Source organism: Mus caroli, unplaced genomic scaffold (genome assembly GCF_978045245.1).
Source record: "Mus caroli unplaced genomic scaffold, Mus_caroli_1 scaffold_9, whole genome shotgun sequence".
Classification (NCBI taxonomy): Eukaryota; Metazoa; Chordata; class Mammalia; order Rodentia; family Muridae; genus Mus; species Mus caroli.
In genome coordinates this window covers 97,514,355-97,536,075 of record NW_028227264.1, presented here as the reverse complement: position 1 = coordinate 97,536,075, position 21,721 = coordinate 97,514,355, and the positions used below count along the sequence as shown (strand labels likewise).

Here is a 21,721-nt window from a genome sequence, read left to right as displayed (position 1 = left end):
CTGTGAAGACTTGATGCCCCAGTGTAGGGGAATACAAGGGAAGGAAGGCAGGAGTGGGTAGGTGGGTAGGGGAATACTCTCATAGAAGCAGGGGTCGGGAGGATGTGATGGGGGATAGGGTGATAAGGGAGGGAGGGAAACCAGGAAGGGGATAACATTTGGAATGCAAATAAAGAAAATATCCAACAAAAAGGATAAAAGGGAAAAAAACATTATATTTCTATAAACACCAAAAATAAAATATAAATATTAAACACAAAGTCAAGACATCACTTTTAAGTAAACTGCCCAATTATTTTTATTTAAATTACTTACATTCCAAAACTTACCCCCTTCCTGGTCCCCTCTCCCTGAGCACTTAACCTCATCCCTACTCCCCCTGCCTTTGAGAGGGTGCTCCCCCATCTGCTCACCCACCTCCACCACACCCTCAGCATCATCCATCTTCCTTGGGGTATCAAGTTTCTACAATATTGAGCATATTCTCTCCCACCGAGGCCATACAAGTGTCCTCTTCTACCTATGTGTCCAGGGGCATGGACTAGTCCATGTATGCTTCGTAGTTGGTGGCTTAGAGGTGGTATCTTTCAGTTCCATCTCCCCACTGTTGAGTACTTTGGCTTATGCCATCCCCATTGTGTTGGGATATCATCTCACATCCCAGGTCTCTGGGACTTCTAGAGGTTCCCTGTGCCCTCTAACCTCCAGTGCTACATATTTCAATCCATTCTACTGGATCTCTGGGAGTTCTTCCTGTCTCTTCCCATACTTGATCCTATCCTCCTTTTCCCCTTCCCACCTCCCCTCTCCTACCTAGTTTCCTCCCTCCCTCTGTCTTCCATGATTATTTTGTTTTCCTTCTAAGGGGATTTTGGGTATCCACTCTTGGACCATCCTTCTTGTTAAGCTTCCTATGGTCTGTGAGTTGTATCATGGGTATTCTGAACTTTTGGCTAATATCTACTTATCAGTGAATAAATACCATTCATGGTCTTTTGGGTCTGGATTACTTCAATTAGAATTTTATTTTCTGGTTCCTTCCATTTGCCTGCAAAATTCGTGGTGTTATCCTTTTTAATAGCTGGATAGTATTCCACTGTGTAAATAAACCACATTTTATCTATCTATTCTTCTGTTGTGGGACATCTGGGTTGTTTCCAGCTTCTGTCTATCATAAATAAGGCTGCTATGAACTTAGTGGAGCACGTGTCCTTGGCTACAGTGGAACATCTTTTGGGTATATGCCCAGGAGTGTTATAGCTGGATAATCAGGTAGATCTACTTCCAATTTCCTGTGGAACTTCCAGATTGATTTCTAGAGTAGTTGTACCAGTTTGCACTCCCACCAGCAGTGGAGGAGGAGTATTCCTCTTTCTCCACATCGTCACCAGCATGTACTGTTGCTTGAGATTTTGATCTTTAGCCATTCTGAGTGGTATAAGGTGGAATCTCAGAGACATTTTGATTTGCATTCCCCTGATGGTTAAGAATATTGAATATTTTAGGCAACTATTATCTCTCCATTGATTAGAAAATTAAGAATAGGTGAAAGCCAGACTGGTCAGCCCTACCTCCCAAGGCATGTGGGGCAGGTTGACACTACTGCAAGGATATGTGTGATGTGCAATCGAAAGGTGGGGAAGATGGAGGGGCAGGGCTATGCTTCTCCTGTCAGATCTGGAGGCCTGATAGCAGGTACAGCTGTGAGAGAGGACTGTGGTTGACAGTGAAACTCATTGTTCCCAGTTGGGTCAGTGGAATAGTATGTAGGGTCCTAGAGCATATTCATACTTAGTCCGCAAATGTGCTGCCTGGCCTTGGGACTACCCTGGTTCTGGGCAGTGAAGGAGGCAGAGACTTCATTTTCTGGATTGGACCTCCTCCAAGGACTATCATGGTCCTTAATGCCTAAGAGAGACATATGTGGGCCAGTGGTCCTGGTGCTGCCTGAGGCCAGTAGATGTTATTGGCCTACATTTGTCACCCAAAGCCATCCTGGCATCTGTGACCTATACTGCTCCCTGAAGTCACACTGGTGTTCATGAGCATACTGCCCCTAGGGGCCATATAAATATGAGTGGCCTGCAATGCCACCTGAGGCCATAGTGATGCCTGGGTCCTTGTTATCACCAAGAACCATGTCTGGGTCTGTGGTCCTACTGCAGCCAGTATCTGTATTGATGTCCATTACCCATTTTACCCAGGGAAGCCCACTGGGATGTCCATGGTCTGTGCTGTAATCAATTATGCTAATGTCTGATGGTGGTGCTGCCACAAGGGCCATATTGACATGAGTGATCTGAGATGCCAGGCCTTAGTCCTACTGCAGTGAGCAGCAGTGTCTGTGGTCTGTGCTGTTGCCAGAAACCATGAGAAAGCCAATGACTGAAGCCCCAGCTGACTGTAAAATGCAAAGAAGCTACTTTGGGAGCAACTGCAACTGTACAATTGAAAGATTACTATATAGAAAACTCCTGTAATAACCCCAGTTTGTATATGCTGGCCCCGGGAGTGGCCCATTAGAATGTGTGGCCTTGTTGTAGTAGGTGTGGCCCTGTTGGAGTAGATGTGTCACCATGAGCATGGGCTTTAAGACCCTCATCCTAGCTGCCTGGAAGCCAGTATTCTGCTAGCAGCCTTCAGGTGAGGATGTAGAACTCTCAGCTCCTCCTGCACTATGCCTGCCTGAATGTTGCCATGTTCCTGCCTTGATGATGATGGACTGAACCTCTGAACCTTCAAGCTTACCCCAATTAAATATTGTCATATAAGAGTTACCTTGGTCATGGTGTCTCTTCACAGCAGTAAAACCCTAAGACAATCCTTCTTTCTCCTCCACAAAAAAGTTACAGCCTACAAAGTTAACTCTTTTATTTATTTATTTATTTATTTATTTATTTATTTATTTATTTATTATCATTTCCAAATTTTTAATTAGGTAGTTTCTTCATTTACATTTCAAACGCTATCCCAAAAGTCCCTCATTAATACCCCCCCCATCCCCTACCCACCCACTCCCACTTCTTGGCCCTGGTGTTCCCCTGTACTGAGTCATATAAAGTTTGTAAGACCAAGGGCTCTCTCTTCTCAATGATGGCCGACTAGGCCATAAAAAGAACTTTTAAAAATTGTGAGAGGGTGCTGGAGCATAGCTCTCCACAACTGTTGGCTTCTGGCTGGGATGCAGGTGGAGGAGGCCTCAAGTTTTCTTTAGGAGGTAGACAGTGAGTGTTTAACCATGCTCTAGTAATTATATACACGACACAAATTGTAAATTGTTGTTATTGCTGCTTATTTTGTTGTGGGGGAATATTCTCATGGTGAGTTTGGGAGAGGACTGGAGAACTGGGAAGTGAATATAATTGGTATATATGTAGTGAAATTCCAAAACAATCAATAAAAGTATTATTTTGAAAAAAATTCAAGAGCAAATAAAGATAAGTAAATGCCAATAAAAGAGTATTTATTTTTTAGAAAGCAATATTTACTAACTTTTCAAAATATTACTCATGGATTTAGTAATAGGCACACGAGAGATATTCTCAAAATACTTATTCTGTACTGTTATTGACTACAGGTTTGTGCTTGCAATTTAGTTATTTTGATGTTGAACTATAAGCTAGTCTTTCATCATATTGACTGATGGCCAAAGGGTACAGAGAGATCATAGCAACAACCACTCCTTTATAACTGAAAATGCTGAAATATTTTATATCTATGACTTTTGAAAACAACACAAATCTAGAAGAGTCAATGCTTTTCTGCATTTTGTAGCCTCCCTTCTTTATAGGCATAGACACAACATCCTAGGAAGTCCTGGCTGTTTGACTTCTGACCTCCAGGATCTTCTTCAAGTTCTCTAGAGAGGTAAGAGCAGGGATTGCTTCCCACATACCATTCTACTCAGCTTAGAACTCATTTCTAAACATGACACACACAGTTTTGGACTATGAAGAGATGTCTCAGTGTTTAAAGGCAAAAATGACTTCAGTTCCTAGCACCCACTTCAGGAAGCTCACAGTGGCCTGAAGTCTAGCTTCAGGGTGAGATGCAGTACATATTCACCTTCCCCACATACAAAGGCACACACTCGAACACATACACAGGTGCTACACACACACACACACACACACACACACACACACACACATACATACAATTAAGACACATTAAATTTAAACAAATTAATTTACACATCTTAGAATATTTTATATTTACAAATCAACTCAGAGACAGAGTTGTCTCATGAGAAGTTCATATATTAAGCATGTTTATTGGATTAGTGAGATGGTCCATTGTGTAAAAGTCCTTGCCACCAAGCCTCATGACTTCAGTTGGATTCTACACTACACATGGTAGAAAAGAAACAGCTTCTTCCTCTTGCAAGTCATCCTCTGATATTGCGTATGCATTTTTTTTAATTTCTTTTGTTCAAGTGCTTGTGTAACATGACTGGGTCATTTGGTGTTGAGTATTTTGAAAGAAGTCCGCTCCTCTTCCAAAGTGGTTGGACAGGTCCCAGTATTACGGGCTCTACTCCTTCCCTTCCAATTCATTTAAAATGTTAATTTGCTGTGCTGTGAGCTTAAATTTTAATTTCCTCGGTGAATAGTTGCATTGAGTATATTTCAAGGGTGGTTCATCTTTATTTTCCTTCCTGACATGCATTCAAATCCTTTGGGTTTTAAGAGCTCTTGATGTAACTGAGTACAAGATCTATGTCGTGTAAAATATGCTTTGCAAATATATTCTTCCATGTAATGGCTTGCATTGATCCTGTTCACAGCGTGTTTAAAATGATATAAAGTTTAAAATATTCATCCACCCAGATCAATGTTAATATTGAAACAGACAAAGACATTTGAAATATAAAAACAGCTGTCTTTCATGATTCAATTCAATTTTCTCAACACAAGTACTAACAAGAGAATATGGCTCCTCTCTCTCTCTCTCTCTCTCTCTCTCTCTCTCTCTCTCTCTCTCTGTGTGTGTGTGTGTGTGTGTGTGTAAAATGAATAACTAGAATCATAAATTCTTGTCCACATGAAATGTTCAAATATATTCAGAAATAGGATCTTTGCATAATTGTTTATTGAAATTAAGAGGAGGTTGTACTGTGTAAGGATGGGTCGTTACAAGAAAGATATAAAAAGATTCAGCATGCATAGACTAGATATGGTCATATGCAGAAAGTGTCAGACCCTGGAGTAAGGCAGCTTTCTGTGGAGCAGGGAGGAACCAAGGAAATCTGTACAGCCACAGGAAGTGTGAAAAAGGAAAACAAGGATCCTCTGATGAAACCTCTGGAGAAAGGAAAGCTGTGCTCATGTGCCAAGTTCAGAATCCTTGTCCCCAGCCCAATGTAAGAATTTCTGTTTGTCCACTCAATGTGTGGTAACTCATTAAGGGAAGTCAGAGAAACATATGTATAAGGACAGCTCATCATTTGAAAAGCATCCATTGTAACTTACCACATTAACTACAAAATAGTACAAGCCCCAATTATTATCATACTAGAGGAGAAATGTTTCTAAAAATAATAAAGAGCTCTGAGTGGCTAGAGAGATGGCTTAGTGCGTTTGAACACATGTTGCTCTTGCAGAGGACCTGGGTTGGATTCCCAGAACTCACATGTGTAACTTCCAACGTTCTGTTACATAACTCCCTCTTCTGACTTCTGTTGGGACCAGGTGTATTTGCAGTGCACATATATACAGACATAAAATAATATAAATACATCTAAAAGAAAAATACAACTCTCAGGAAAATATGAGATGCCCAATGAGGTCTTTAATAACCTGTAACACCCTACTTTCAACTCTCAGACCAGGTGCTAAGCAAGGCAGTGTGCTTTCTCTTGCTTCTCTCAGGTGCCATTGTATTGGAAATTCTACCTTGAAAAGAAACACAAAAGAAATAAACTTAGATTTGATAAGCCTGTCTTTGCTCAATGCGGATGTTTATATAGAAAATCTAAACAATGTTCAAAGCAACTTCCCAAAAGTTTAAGTGAAGGTAGTGATATTGTAGGTACAGATACAATTAATAAAGTCAATATATTCTCGCCCTGTCTGGTCTGGATCTCTATACGTATATGAAGTTGGCTTTGAACTCATAGAGATCCTCTTGCCTCTTTCTCTGGAGTGCTGGGAGAACGACATGCAGAAACACAGCCATCTGTATTTATTCTTAGTGAAATATTTTATACAAAGTTATGGAAACTAATATATTGAATGTCTATGAAACCCTTCGATTGAGCTTACAATGTTGAGATGTGATAGAGTATAATGAGAGATAATGAAAGATAAATAATAGATTTGTAACATATATAACATATATTACTTTAGCGGTTGAACCCAGTAGTACAAACCTTCTTAATGCCAAATTACACTTTTCTAGAATTTATCACTGTTTTACATTTACAGCATGCCATGGTCATTTTCTTTGCAATCACATGACTTAAATGTTTATCCTTAGTCAATATTATTGTACCTCTAACAAAAAATGTTTATAGGTAATAAAGAAAACAGAACTAAATCTTCTCTAATTAAACTGTTCCTTACTTGTTATTATATTGGTCATATATAATAAAGATATAATACATTGATATAAAGGTAGTTTTACTCATTTGTTTGAATCCGTCTACAGTAAATATTTTGTTTTATGATTTCACATGACATCTCTTTGTTTTTTAGAGTGGTGTTTTACAAGTTTCATTAAGTGTATAGGCAGTAGGTTCTCTAGAGCAGAAATCTTGACTGAAGTTAGAAGGTTCATCTCACTGTAGATGACACTATTCCTATGTAGGTGGGCCTGGGTATATAAAAAAGAAGAAGAAATCAAGTTGAGGCAGCGGGATAGAACAAGAGTAGAGGGAAAGAGAAATCATTTACTTTGTGAATTTTACTCCATGCCCTTTGTTATATTGAGTACCTGCTTTCACTTTTGTCAGGACCACCTACTGATACTCTTATTATCTGCATGAAAGTCATCTTTGGTCTACATTATCTTTAGTAATTAATATTTTTTATGATAAAGTTGAAATCTCTCATTCTGTAAATAGTTTTCCTTTTTATTATTTCAATTGTTTAATTATTCTTCATAAAACACAGTGTGGAGATACACTACTAGTTTTAACAATACTAATTGCATTTAACAATTTCAATTGCATTAAAATCTTCATATGTTGTCTTCTAGCTTATACTTTTTAGTTATTATTGCTTATAGTGGCAGAAACATGGAATATGGCCACCGAGAAAAGCATCTAATACAAATGATTTAGATAATTTTGCTATCAAGTATATTATAGAAGTGATTAATTATAACTTACAGAATAACAATACCTACATGTTTCAGCATAATATAGCTCTCTGATATTCAGGTTGGTAAGCTTAGCAGCTAAGTGTGCTTTCCTGCAAGATGGGCAATGTGAAATGTGCTGTACCCCACACATTCACACACATACTCTCTCACACATACACAGACACATGGATTAAGTAAATAAATAAATATTTTAGTTTTAATTTTTAAGTTATTGAATTATATGAATTGATACTTTACTACTGGTGGTTCCATGCCTAGGAAAATTATATTGGACTCTTTAATATTTAACTAATCAATAAGAAAGAAAATGAAATTTTATGACATTCCAAGGTGAAATTTTTAGTATAGCATTTTCATTCTAAGAAGGCCAACTTTGTTCCATAAATTATTCTTCTATCTCATACTCTTTTCCAAACACCATTAAAATAGCTCAGTCAGAGACTGCAAAGTATGTATTCTTTGTGTTATATCTATTGTTCTTTTATTCAACCTGTAAATTCTACTGATATCAAGAGAAATATCTGATTATCGATGCAAGAAAAGGAGACTGAAATTTTTACACTAAGAGATTTATAGTTTCAAGTTGTTTTTGATTTGCAAAATACATTAATTCTTTTTCCTTTCCAAAGTTGTCATCTTTTAGTTAAAGTATAATAATAAAGTCTGCTTTAAAAAGATAATCTGGGTGAAAAAATTTCAAGCTAATGAATGTTTGTAGAGTTGATTGACTCCCAGGATTTAAACTGCAGGTTGGCTCTAGAAACTTGGTAACCTGGGCATATCATAAAAGGCATATCATTAAAAGTTCTCCATTTTCTTGTCTAAAGAAAAACAGCTGTGATTATACTTTACAAAGTTAAGGCCTTTTCTGCAAGAAAAAAATTAAAATAGTTTTTAAAAAGTTTAAGACATAATTTTTCAAACACAATTGAACTAAATAGTTAAAAACTATTCTCATGTACATTTTAAGCTTCTCTTCAGCTACTAAATTATTACACCCCCATTGCATATTCTATTCACCTAAGTAATAATTGTTAGCAACCTTTAGTTTTTGAAGGATTCTTTAAGGTATGGGGAGAAAGCTAGAATTAAGTCATTTTAGAAATACACCTGAGTTACAGAGACAAAGCTTGGAGCTGTGATGAAAGGATGGACCATCTAGAGACTGCCGTATCCAGGGATCCATCCCATAATCAGCTTCTAAACGCGGACACCATTGCATACACTAGCAAGATTTTGCTGAAAGGACCCAAAGATAGCTGTCTCTTGTGAGACTATGCAGGGGCCTAGCAAACACAGGAGTGGATGCTCACAGTCAGCTATTGGATGTATCACAGGGCTCCCAATGGAGAAGCTAGAGAAAGTACCCAAGGAGCTAACTGGATCTGCAACCCTATAGTTGGAACAACATGATGAACTAACCAGTACCCTGGAGCTCTTGTCTCTAGCTGCATATGTATCGAAAGATGGCCTAGTCGGCCATCACTGGAAAGAGAGGCCCACTGGACTTGCAAACTTTATATGCCCCAATATAGGGGAATGCCAGGGCCAAAAGAATGGGAATGGGTGGGTAGGGAAGTGGGGGGCGCTATAGGGGACTTTTGGGATAGCATTGGAAATGTAATTGAGGAAAATATGTAATAAAAAATATTAAAAATTAAAAAAAAGAAAAATACCTATTTTCATTAATACATAATAAAAAAAAAAAGAAATACACCATGTCTGTAACCAAATTGTTAAGCTAACTGCAAAACCAATACCAATGAATAGTGACTTCATGCAGAAAATGAATTTTAAATTAAAGCATATTCATTTTTTAAAAATCATTCTCCTTCATAAAAGTCTTTATTTTAGACATTTTAAAATTCAAATAATTCCAGTGTTTGCATTTGAAAAGATATATTTGGAAGTGCTAATTGCTGATTATTAACAGACAACTCAATAAGCAGACAGGAAAACACAAAAAGGATTTCAAAAGAATGAATTCAATGCTGACTCAAATTACATGCCAGGAGATGAAATAAGAATTTTAAAGACAAACACATACTGATAAAGTGTGAAGATTTCAGCGTTTGTCAGAGGATGTGTTTATAAGCCGAAAGGAGAACAAAAGAGAAGGATTTTCAGAGTAACAAGCTATTCACACTTCATCCTTAGGTGCCATCATCTTTACTCATTATTTCCATAATAGTGCTTAAAATAAATAAAGTTGATAAAGAGAAGACGAAGAACAATGCAATGCTTACATGTACCAGACACTTTTCTGATAATTCAAATGCAATTACTAAGTTTAATCCTCAAAGGTGCATAGAAGCTGAATGTTGTTATTTTCCCCTGTAACATATGAAATTCAGACACAGAGATTCACCTGCTTTCGCATGATGCATAGAGAGTAAGTGCTAGAGCCTCAATTCCACCTGAAGTTGCTGGACTGCAGAGTTTGGACAGTGAGTACAGACTTCTCAGTCAACAGTTTCAAGCTAGAGACAAGCACTACACATTTAAATCATATTTTTATCAAATGTTTAAAATCTTCCCAGTGTATAACAACTTCATTAATTTGTAGAATAGAAAATAATACACTAGCCATTTGTTTCTTGGCTTAACATGCACTTTCCTTGTATCATAAAATTAAGGGTAGATGTTATACATACATTCTGTGTACACAAGAAAAGAAGAGGGAAAAACTATGAGGGCTTCACTGCTGAGTTCTCATTTGAACTAGAGGGTAAAGTACAGCAGTAACCAGCTAAAGCAAGCCACTTTCTCCCTCTTGACTCTGCATCATTTCTGCAAATGTATACAAATACAGCATCTGAATTCAGTTGTAACAGTCTATTGAAGAAGTTAGTATCTGTGAAAATAATAGTATGATCACTCGGCTGTTTCCAACAGTGAATTCAGAATATGATAGAATGCTTTGCAGGCAGAAGAGTTAAAAGATTAATTGTTATATTAGTGAATCACAACCTTTAGACTTAATAGATCTTGAAGTAGAAATTTCTGGTTTCTTTGGAGACTTAGTTGTGTCATGTGATATATATGTATATATATATATATATATACATATATATATATGTATATATACATATATATATGTATATATATTGTATTATATTATATTATATATATAATACAAATTTATATATATATATATATATATATATATATATATATATATAAATTTGGAAACCTTCAGAGAGGATGTTTTTGCTGAAGCAGACACATGGGAGGATGTATTGCTGAGAACAGACATGTGGTGCCTGGCATTGAATGCTCATGCAATGCTTTGCTAGAGTGGACACTTGAGAGAACACGTGATGTCTGGAAAGGGTATAACTATAACCAAACACACAGTGGATGATGCTGTGTGGTACTGGTTTGCCTGGCCACTCTTTGCAAGTCTTTGTTGGACTTTGCTGACCTTCGTCTTCTGATGATGCTCTGACATTGGTTTACCTTGCCTTCTTCCCTGATCATTGTTTGTCCTGGCTTCATAGGAAGAAGTGCACAAAAGAACTTCTGGTGGTGTCCTAGCAATTTCTCTCACGTTCAGGAAACTCAGGCTGAATGGCAGAGACTTGCAGTTTCTTCTGAATGAGAAGAATTGATCCAGAATGATGATTTGTCAATGATCTTTGTGAGTGCATCAAGCTAAAGCTACTGATTCACATGATCTAAACTCCTGACAAAGAATTATTTCTAAACAATCCCACATCCTCTTTTTGGCTGTATTAACTTTTCCTTCCATTGTCTCTGGTGGGTAGTGGCATAGAAGGGAGGTTAAAACATTTAAGAACCCTTATTAAAGTAGGTTGTGAAAAAATCGAAGCCTACAAGATCTTTCAGTACAAAATTAGAGAAAGAAAACTCATTATCTGAGTACTGTGTCCTTTGGGAACATTGAGTTTGTGCATAAAATAATAAACAACAAAGGCTGAAAATGAATAGTATGGATGGAATTCTTAGTAAATAAACTTTATTCAATATTGGGTTAAAAAAAGCAAGAAAGCAAGCAAGCAAGCAAAGAAAGAAAGAAAGAAAGAAAGAAAGAAAGAAAGAAAGAAAGAAAGAAAGAAAGAAAGAAAGAAAGAAACAGGCTGGGCTGGAGAGATGGCTCCATGGTTAAGAGCACTGACTGCTCTTCCAAAGGACTTGAGTTCAATTCCCAGACACCAGATGGTGGCTCACAACCATCTGCAAATGGATCTGATGCCCTCAGATGTGTGTCTGAAAACAGCTGCAGTGTACTCAAATAAAATAAAATAAATTTTAAAATAGAGAGAGAAAGAAAGACAGAAAGAAAGACAGAAAGAAAAGAGAGAAGGGAGCGAAGGAGGAAGGAAGGAAGGAAGGAAGGAAGGAGGGAGGGAGGGAGGGAGGGAGGGAGGGAGGGAGGGAGAGAGAGAGAGAGAGAGAGAGAGAGAGAGAGAGAGAGAGAGAGAGAAAGGGAGGGAGGGAGAGAGGGAGGGAGGGAGAGAGGGAGGAAGGGAGGAAGGAAGGAAGGAAGGAAGGAAGGAAGGAAGGAAGGAAGGAAGGAAGAAAAGAAGGAAGGAAGGAAGGAAGAAAAGAAGGAAGGAAGGAAAGAAAGAAAGAAAGAAAGAAAGAAAGAAAGAAAGAAAGAAAGAAAGAAAGAAAGAAAGAAAGAAAGAGGAAGAAAGAAAGAAAGAAAGAAAGAAGCTACATTTAGTTAGAGCCTCAAGGGGGAAAAGGAATAAAGAGAAGGCCTATTGAAATAGGAAAAACGATGTCCTGGAAGAGGATGGAGACTTTCTCATCTCAGGTGGGCTCAGGTAGGATTTCTTAGTCAGCAAAGCCTAGTCAGTGTCTTTGGGTCATATCCTTAAAAACTCAATGAATTTTATGAGCAATGAAAGGTGAAATTTTTAAAAGGAGCTTTATTATCCAGAGGAAGTTTAGATCAGGGGTATGAACTGCTGAGAGAAAGTAAGCACGTCCCTCTACATTAAGAAGACTAAGAAAGAAGATGGTAGGAAAGATTGGACCTGGAGGAAGTTGCCACTGAGGAGCTTTGTCTGGGGATTGATGGGACCTTTTTTTCTGCAAAGTAAGTAGGCTGAGGTTTGAACTGACTGGACTTAGATATGGAAAGATGCTGTTGTTGTTCCTGACACTGCAATAATAGAACTCCATGAGGTGCATCTAGGCAATTCACCATCCTAATGACTACACTGTGGGCCCACCCCACACATGTGTGGCTTCTAGTCAACTGCTCATTAGGTTGCTGTGAAAAGATAGAGAGGGAGAAAGAAAAACAAAAGCAAGACATGAACTAGAGTCTCTCTGTGTGAATCAGTCCCTGTAAATGAACCAGGCCTCTTTGTGTGAACCGGCCCCTGTGTGTGCGAAGCAATACCTTTGTGCATGAAACAGAGCCTCTGTACATGGACTAGAGTCTCTATGCATGAGCCAGAGCCTCTATGTGTGAAAAAAGCACCTCTGTACATCAATCAGAGCCTTTGTGCATGGACCAGACCCTCTGTGCAAATCAGAGCTGCTGTGTGCAAACCAGAGCCGCTGGGAATGAACCAGAACTACTGTGCATGAGCCAGAGTCTCTACTCATGTCCGAAAGAGCATCTGTGCATGGACCATAGCCTCTGGGCATGGACCATAGCCTCTGTGCATGGACCAGAGCATCTGGAAGTGGCCCAGAGCCTTTGTGCATGGGCCAAAGTCTTTGAACATTATTCTCTGGTTTATGGATAGGACAAAACTGCTGCTTGGCCGAAACAATGACACCTCTGTCCACAACCAAACTGCTTGCCAAGGGCAATAATCAGAACTGTTTTTCCCCCATGGTCTCTGCCTTAACTGCCTTCTGTCGTCATCATCACCACCCATTTTCTTCCTTTACAGGGAAGTCTTTTAGAAAAGGGAAAAAGGCAGGAAACTAATTTGAGTAGTACATCTCTGGCCAAAAAGATCAGTTCCTATTGGTAGAAGAGTACTGGTTTGTGAAATACTTTAGTAGAGTATATCTAGTCATATGATTGTATAATTAGAATGAATGGTTTATATGGTACCGTTTAATAAATTTTTATTATACTGAGAATAAAGTAGAACCCAAATAGAAATACTTGAGAAAATGATAAGTATACCCATTTACTTTGAAATGTTTGTTAATCTGGACCAGAGCATCATCACAAAGTAAGAAAACATAGACACAGGAAGTCGTGTTGGACACCTCTCCATTTTGTATAATTCTCATTACAATTTTGAAATGATCAGTGCAAATTATTTTTGAATAAGATAACTGATTCCTATAAATCTGATTAATAATTGTGTTTGGCAGAATTAGTGATTGCATCGAGAAACATTTAAATGTTATGTGAGTATTTTATTGAATTTTATCCCTTCCCTTTCCAAGTATAATATTTTGTGCTACCTAAGGGCCCTATGTCAGCCACTTTAAAGATCATGGTTTTCTTTGAAGCAGCTGTGAAGTGGTTCACAAATTAAAACAGAGAGTAAACCGTTGAACGGCACATATGAAAGTAGAGAAACAATATGACAGCTATGCAGAGGTGCATATGTAGTAGCAGATCAAAGGTATAATGGTCATGGGGGAAAAGGATGGGGTTTTGAATGCTAGGAAAGGAGTTATGAACAAATGATCTCAGATAGAAACCACACCTTACAGAGAACCTGCTGCATGGTTAATTATCTGGTTAGAGCACATTGATGTGGATAGGATGAAAACTCATAAGTCCTGAGGTAGACTATCTTGAGCTAGTTTTAGTCCCTTCTTATCCACTTACTGCTCAACTCTGTCACTGACCTTTCATTTTTGGGACTATACAGTAAATGCTTTAGAATATCTAAACAGGGAAGTTGCCCGGGTGGCTTGTGCTGTAAGATCGAGATTCGACAAATGGGACCTCATAAAATTGCAAAGCTTCTGTAAGGCAAAAGAAACTGTCAATAAGACAAAACGGCCACCAACAGATTGGGAAAGGATCTTTACCTATCCTAAATCAGATAGGGGACTAATATCCAATATATATAAAGAACCCAAGAAGGTGGACTCCAGAAAATCAAATAACCCCATTAAAAAATAGGGCTCAGAGCTAAACAAAGAATTCTCACCTGATGAATACTGAATGGCTGAGAAGCACCTGAAAAAATGTTCAGCATCCTTAATCATCAGGGAAATGCAAATCAAAACAACCGTGAGATTCCACCTCACACCAGTCAGAACGGCTAAGATCAAAAATTCAGGTGACAAGAGATGCTGGTGAGGATGTGGAGAAAGAGGAACACTCCTCCATTTTTGGTGGGATTACAAGCTTGTACAACCACTCTGGAAATCAGACTAGTGGTTCCTCAGAAAATTGGACATAGTACTACTGGAGAATCCCGCAATACCTCTCCTGGGCATATATCCAGAAGATGTTCCAACTGGTCAGAAGGACGCATGCTCCACTATGTTCATAGCAGCCTTATTTATCATAGCCAGAAGCTGGAAAGAACCCAGATGCCCCTCAGAAGAGGAATGGATACAGAAAATGTGGTAATTTACACAATGGAGTACTACTCAGCTATTAAAAAGAATGAATTTATGAAATTCCTAGGCAAATGGTTGGACCTGGAGGTCATCATCCTGAGTGAGGTAACCCAATCACAAAAGAACTCACACAATATATACTCACTGATAAGTGGATATTAGCCCAGAAACTTAGAATACCCAATATATAAGATACAATTTGTGAAACACATGAAACTCAAGAAGAAGGACGACCAAAGCATGGATACTTTGCCCCTTCTTAGAATTGGGAACAAAACACCCATGGAAGGAGTTACAGAGACAAAGTTTGGAGCTGAGATGAAAGGATAGACCATCTAGAGACTGCCATATCTGGGGATCCATCCCATAATCAGCTTCCAAACGCTGACACCATTGAATACACTAACAAGATTTTGCTGAAAGGACCCAGATATAGCTGTCTCTTGTGAGACTATGCCGTGGCCTAGCAAACAGAGAAGTGGATGCTCACAGTCAGCTATTGGATGGATCACAGAGCCCCCAATGGAGGAGCTAGAGAAAGTACCCAAGGAGGTAAAGGGATCTGCAACCCTATAGGTGGAACAACAATATGAACTAACCAGTACCCCCTAGAGCTCGGGTCTCTAGCTGCATATGTATCAGAAGATGGCCTAGTTGGCCATCAGTGGAAATAGAGGCCCATTGGTCATGCAAACTTTATATGCCTCAGTACAGGGGAACGCCAGTGCCAAGAAGTGGAAGTGGGTGGGTGAGGGAGTGGGTGGGGGAGCATGTGGGGGACTTTTGGGATAGCATTGGAAATGTAAATGCAATAAATACCTAGTAAAAAATGGGAACCCCCCCAAAAAAGAATATCTAAACGGCCTCTAGCTTATACAAAACCTTAAGATGAAAATAATATCTGAGATCGTTAATAGAGATATTGCTGCCTATCTGATGACCCGATGTCTCAATCAATGTATTTGAGAAGTGCTTTGATTTGTGATGCTTTAATTATTTAAAATACAAAATGTATTTCCTAGAATAAGTAAAGAAACTTCTACACAAACTACTGGTTGATTATAAACACCAGAGAATACAGTATTTTGTTTACAACTTCAGAGAAACAATGTATGATGTGAAGGGCAGGGAGCATATTTCATGTTTTGAAATCTCTCAGTTATAGTATATAGTGACAAAAATGTCATTTACGATAAAATTTTTACATGTACCAGTTTCCGAGAAGAATAAAAAATCTAGCACCATCATTTATTCCTTAGTATAAAGGAAATATTTCTGAAAAAAATCTATCCTTAGAAGATGTGGTCATTGTTCAATTTTCACAGAATTTACTTATGTGGCTTTACACTACAATGGGAGAGGGGATGGAGAAAGGACTGGGGATGGAGTGGTGGATTTAGGATGAGGTGTGTGCAGGTACAGAAAAGATGGCCAGCTGGACATGAGAATGAATGAACAATTGCAACTGATGGGAGTGGGGAGGCAGGCGGCATCTCCAGGACATGACAGAGACATGGCATAGGGGAGGCACGCAAGAATCAATACGGGTGGCCTTAGCAGTGATGCACATCCCTAGGGATATGTAACTTACTGAGGACTACCTAGACAGGAATACCAGTGGAGAAATAGGGACACCAACCCACCCACAACACTGTTCACCCAAAATGTATCCATGTCTACAAGAAATGCAGGGACTGGGCATGAAGTAGAGACTGAAGGAATGGAGAGACAATAACTGGCCCAACTTGACCCATCCCATGGGCAAGCAACAATACCTAACACGATGAAAATATTTGGTAATTCTTGCAAACAGGAGTACATCATGGCTGCCCTCTGAGAAGCTCTATCCTGCACCTGAATCAGAAGGATGCAGAGGCCCACAGCCAAGCACTGGATGGAGCTTGGGGACTCTTATGGAAGAATTGGGGAAAGGCTTGCTGGCCCTGAAGGGGATAGGAACTCCACAGGAAGTCCAAGAGTCAACTAACCTGAATCATTGTGGCTATCAGAGACTGAACCACTAATCAAAAAGCATACACAGGCTGGACCTAGACAAAAGCCACTTCACCCCACCCACATGCTCACAAACCCCTACCTCACATATATAGCAATGTGCAGCTTGGTTTTCATGTAGGTCCTGAACAACAGAGACAGGTATTATCCCAAAAGTTGTCTGTATGTGGCATGTGTTCTTCTACCTGGGCTGCCTTGTCTGGAATCAGTGGTAGAGGATGTGCTCAGCCTGGAAGAAACTTAATGTGCAATATGTCAAGGTCAGAGGATACCCACAGAGGGCCTGTCAGCGAAGAAGGGCAGGAAGAACAGGGGAAATAATTGTGGAAAGGGGTGTCTGGGAGGGAGCAATGATTGGGATGTAAAGTGAATAAATAAAAGAAAATCAACATAGAGTGTAAGGCAAATACAGCACATTGTGTATCTAGATGGAGGCTAACCAGACTTTTAATCTTTGAATCTAGGTTGAATTTAAAGAATTGGAATGAGTATATTGAAATATCATGTCAAGAAGAAACAAAACATCTTAATTTCCCCCAAGGTAAGAAGATGTTTATAGGTTCCAGATGACAGTAGAAGAATTGCAAAATCATCCCCCTTGTGTGTATGTGTGTGTGTGTGTGTGTGTGTGTGTGTGTGTGTGTGTGTATGTGTGTGTTGTGTGTGTGTGCTTTATTTAACTATTTATCTAGGCATGGCATTTATATTATCAATATATCAGGCCACATGAGTTCAGATGCTAAGATTCCTGCATCTGAAATGCTATTGTGCTCCACTGCTTACAAAATTGAGTACTACAGCTGACTACACTTCCCATAATCCTTCTCTGATTTCATTCCACTCAGCTAGCTCATTTTTTCTCCCTCCTGAGAATCTGACAGGCCAAGGAGAATTCTGATTTCAAAGGGATGCTTAGAATCTGTACTGATGCCATCTAGAAATGTAAATGCTCAGTGTCACACTGCTAAGGGGAGAAAGGTAAGACGATTTATTATAGGTTTTTATAGTTTTTTTTTAAGCATTTGAAGAAACAGTGTCTTATTTTGAACTGTCTTTGTCACTTAATTTTTGTTCCATCTCTGAAAATCAAACTGCAAAAAAAAATCATTTGGCAATATTACTGTTATGTGAATTTCAAATGTGACATTAATATGATTACAAAGAAAGAGAAATCTCCCTTAAGACCTCCAAGGTCTCTGAATGCAACTAAGTCAATTGGAAAATAAGCTTTGCACAAATGAATGATCTACTAGACAAAAAAACCAAAACTATTATATGTGCCATCATATTAACATAACGAAAGATGATCTTAAGTTAATTAGTGGCTTACTAGCTTCATAAGTAACACAGGCAAGTATATATTAATAACTGATTCTCAAATAATTTCCTGTTAGAAAGCATTTTTCACACTTTTCCAAATGAACTTAAACCAAAAATATATTAAGGAAATCTCAATGAATTACAACAAAATTCATTACTGTGTTAATATCTTTAAAAACTGATACTTACTATTAGTGGATTAATCCTGTTTCCTAAATAGTATGGAGAGTGGTTCTGTCTTAATCATGTGCATTGAAAGACTCTCCTTAACTGCCTCTGTCTGGGATTGACCTAAAACCAGTGTATGGATATATGGCATGTATGAGGTTTATAGAGTTGCAAATTATTAAACCATTTTTTTTACCAATTAGCACAGTTTCTCTGAAAATACAATTTTGCCTAGTAGAAATAAAAGAGAATTTGATCTATTAATCTACAAATTACATGCAAAAGACTTACAGAGAACAGCACTCTGAAATTGCACAACTGTCTAGTGTGTGGTCATTTTCTCTTCTGTCCCTTCTCTCAAAGCATGGAGAAGAAATTTCTTAAAACATAATCCAGGAAGAGAGACTATTAAACAATGAAAGCCACAAAGATAGCCTGAGGTGCTCAAGACCATGTCACCTCTCCAGTTATGCAGAAAACTTTAGATTTATGTTTAATGTCCTTTTCATGTTTCTACTCTGACTCTGACATTGTACAAAATTAATAGCCTTATTAATTAACCCAGATTAATTATAAATATTTCTCAATCAAGATGTAGCTCTTCCAACTTCTAATTGGAGAATCTTGTCTTTATGAAGTCTCATGCACCTGGAAAGAGACCAGAGTGGCGCTCGCTCTTAATGGTCTGCACTGATTTAGCTTCAATGTGCTATATATACAACTTTGTCACTCTACTAAGAGTTTCAATATATTTTTTCTGCTTAAACTGTAGCAATGCCTTCAATACCAGGTTCTAGCTACATACATTTCTCAGTACCTTCGTATACTCATCCTACTTCAACAATGATTAATAAATTACTAATAATAAATGCCTAGTATTTTTCTTAGAAACTTTGTTGAATGTGTCCCACTAAAGCATTTAACGTGAGGAATTAGTTAGTTGGAAGAGGGGGTTATAATAACACAACTTAAGCTGCTTTCCAGTGTTTCCACAGGTAAAATTAAACCAAATCTGGGATTTTGTGTTCAGAACCCCTATTACTAACCTTTTGCTATGCTTCAGTCCCTGTTATATCCCAACATTTGTAAAATTGACTCTATCCCTTCTCTAAACTTACTGAAGAAACTTATCTGAGGGTCTTATCCACTGCCATTGGTCTTGTGTTCTATGTTTGTAACTTCACCCTAAGCTTCACTCTTAGATAATGTTATTTTCTATCTGGATAATTACCTTTCATTGAATGTCTTCCCACTTGACCCAGCTATTTCACCCCCCTCCCCAATCAATCAAAGTAGTTTAAATTACCATTGTGCACATCATAGAGGAAACAAAAGCCAATAAATATATTTCATTAATATGGGAAAGACACAAGTAATTGATTGTAAAATATAGTATGTCGTCATCATTACTTGAGGATATTTTTTTTGTTGTTCTGAAGAATATGTTTGCTGCCAGGAGTGTTTCCTATGCCAAATATTTCACCAACAATAGTTTTCCAGAAGATATTTATTCACTTTCTGACTACCTCTAGCCTGTGTCTGAATTCTTTAAGAGCATCTAAATTTACTTCTAATGTCAAGGTCTGCTGATGTATTCATGGATCATGGAACTAGGGTAGCAATCAATTTGCATTGAATGGAGGACCCTTTTTTATTTGAAGCAAAGGAATAGTTGTGTTGATGTTGCTCCTGTATCAGGAATGGATGGCTCCAGCCTACTCTTCCCTTCTTCCCATGCTCTTGCTTACTTTCTCTTTCTATCTGAGGCCATCTTTGCTCTTGAATTTAATCCTGACTCGGCTGTGATACTAAGTGAGAATCCTGGGAAAAAGTTATAGATTCACTAAAGGCCTATCCATAAATATCATGTGTTATTCTTTTCCTTTTCCCAAATCTCTAACTTCAAAAGCTAATTTTTTTTTCTGCTTTGGATTGATATTGGTAGTCTATAGAATTACTAAATGGACAGAACATCAAAGGAGTGAAGATTCTTCTCTGGCCCATAGGCTGTCTTGTCCGGCTTGTCTGGCTTGTCTGGTTTGGCTGCTTTGCCTGTGTTGGCTCATAGATGAATTGTTTGCCATTCTTTATGTTAGGCAATAACATCTATGTAGTTACTATGCTGTGATGATTCATTTTTGTCATCTTGTCTAAAGTAGAGTCACCAAGGAAGAGGAATCTCAAGTATGAATTTGTCTCCATTACATTGGCCTTTGAATATGTCTGTGGAACATTCTTTTGATCATAGATTGATGTAGGGAGCCAAAGGCCAGTGTGGAAGATGTGGACTTTGTGTGTATGAGAAGCATAATGTTTAAGCCTTTTTAATGTCTGCCTCCGAGTTTCTCCCTTGAGTTTCTACTTTGGCTTGCTTGGCTCAATAATGTTTTTTTTTTTTTATTAGGCATTTAAATATCAAGGACCGAGAAACAAAAGCTATGACATTGAAATAGATACTGGCCCACATAGGCTTCAGGTAAAGGATTTTCATGGCAAAGTTAACACTATCTTATGACAATTGGAAAAATGAAGGAAAGCTAAACATATTCAATTCTGATGCATTGCTATATCAAGATGCCAACATACCTTTCATATCTTTTTGAATGTCCTAAAACACAGACACACACATAACACATACACAAACACACACACACACACACACACACACACACAGAGAGAGAGAGAGAGAGAGAGAGAGAGAGAGAGAGAGAGAGAGAGAGAGAGAGAGAGAGAGAGAGAGAGAGTTTCATTCTGTATCTACCCTGGCCTAAAAAACTATTCCTCTTTCTTTGCCTTAGAACCCACATCAGTGTTACTATCTAACATATACTCCACTTCAGGTATCATTTGATTTGAACATTTGCAAGTCAGCTAAATTCCAACTGCCTTATGTGATGTCCAGGTATGGAAAACAGTCACATGCCTTGCCTGGCTAGTTAGCAGACTGCAGCTGGATCTAACATTCTTATTCTCTTCCACCTTTAAATAGTCAGCTTGATTCATTAGCTTGAGCACTCATAGAATTCAGAAGGAATACCAAGTTCCTCTTTCTGAAGCCATTCTGGGTGTCTACCCTCCACTACCCTTGGTTTAGAAAAGGAGTAAGAAGGACTGTCATTTCCTCTTTCAAAGGCATTCTGCCCATCCTGGGTGTGATCTCCAGAATATGGCCAATTTTGCTGCCTATGAATCAACATCAATGCTATCTGCTTTCAGTTATCAGAGTTTTTTTTTAACTCCAGATTTTACTCCCATCTCAGTCCACCCTCTGACTGTTCAACATCCCATACCTCCTCCTTGCTCCCCACCCCCAATCTCCATAAGAATGTCCCCACTCCCCACCACCCCTGACCTCTAAACACCCGGGGAC

At 38.4% G+C, this 21,721-nt stretch overlaps 1 pseudogene across 9 annotated transcripts in view; it reads left to right on the top strand.

Moving 5' to 3' along the window:
* The first annotated feature begins 17,754 nt into the window (after window positions 1-17,754).
* Window positions 17,755-21,721, top strand: part of LOC115032127 (disks large homolog 2 pseudogene) — a 195,704-nt pseudogene continuing 191,737 nt past the window's right edge. For 8 of the 9 annotated variants that reach the window (XR_015048554.1, XR_015048550.1, XR_015048548.1 and 5 more), the window contains exon 1: window positions 17,755-17,841. The product of XR_015048554.1 is annotated as a disks large homolog 2 pseudogene, transcript variant X8 (transcript). The remainder of the gene's footprint in view (window positions 17,842-21,721) is intronic. The other variant, XR_015048549.1, reaches the window with a different exon arrangement.